Genomic DNA, 1,284 nt, shown 5'->3' on the forward strand with positions numbered 1-1,284 from the left:
CGCGCTTTCTCGGAATGACAAACAGAGGGATAGAGAAGGAAGTGTAAGAGGAAGACAGGGGACAACACGCCGGCGTTCGACGACAAAAAAAAACAATTTGATTTTTTTTTTTTTCACCGTTCTGTCTTCTGACTTTAAACGCGCTCTTTGCATTTCCATTAACCAACGCACGCCGCTTAAAGGAAACCATCCATGGTTTTTGGTCGAAAGAGGCGCATGACGCCCGCTGGATACGCGTCGCTGCTCTCACTGCGCAATAGGCTCGGGGCTTTGGTTTCGCTTTTCCCCTCCTTTCCTTTCTTTTATTTTATTCGTTGTTTCAGCCGCCAAGGTCGAGCTCGGCAGTGTGGCGCCGTTACGGTATGCTCAGCGGTGCCTGACCAAATTATTGCCGCGTCGAGAGAGCGCGCTAATGTCGCGTGGGCGGCGGTGGCGAACAGAAAATGGGGGATAACATCTGCCTGGAACGAGTGCCGCTGCGTTGAGCAGGGATTGTCGGGGATTAGCTCTGCTGCTCTCCCTTTTCTGCCTACAAAAACGAGAAAAGCAAGGAGAGCATTTTCTCTTCGTGGTATTTCTTTTTTTTTTTTTGTGAAGCTCTTGCTTTACGTGTTCTATAGAGTCCTTGCAGCTCTTCAGTAGCTGGCACAATGTCTCCTCCAGCCTCATCGTTCCGAGAAGTCGGGGTGTCTTACTTAGTCACCCACATTATCATCCGCAAAGGCAAGCAGCTTTGTTTCACGGTGGAACATCTGCGCTGTGCAACCGCCTTGTGTTTAACGATAAAGGACGGTCTCTGTGATGTACCAAGGACGCAGCTCTCGACAGCCGTCAAGGTGTGCAGGCCATAGCTGCGGCCCGCTGTGGGATTAAGCACTTATGTCCTTGCTCGTTGTTGTTGTCGGTCTTACAAAAGATAGCAGATACCTACTCTGGGGGATGTTTTTGCTTGCGGTGCTTGCTCTCGACCGCATTTCTCTACTTCCTCTTTTCCTTTCAGGCCCTCTGGTTCCAACTTTTCCAATACAGGGCAGCCAACCGAAACATCCTGCTGGTCTACCTCCCTGCGTTTCCTCTACCGCTTTTCTCTCTCTCTCTCTCTCTTTCTGTGCAATTAAGGTATGTGCCCTGTAATATGGTGCGTTAGAGGAATAAGAAAACTGTTTCTGCACTATCTATTGAAGCCATGCAGCCGCTTCCCCTCTCTCTTTCTCACATCGTCTTTTTTAATGCGATGGCATTACGGCTTTGAAGGCAAAAACTCTTCATCGTCGGCGTCTATGT

Source organism: Amblyomma americanum, chromosome 7, assembly GCF_052857255.1.
Source record: "Amblyomma americanum isolate KBUSLIRL-KWMA chromosome 7, ASM5285725v1, whole genome shotgun sequence".
Taxonomy (NCBI): domain Eukaryota; kingdom Metazoa; phylum Arthropoda; class Arachnida; order Ixodida; family Ixodidae; genus Amblyomma; species Amblyomma americanum.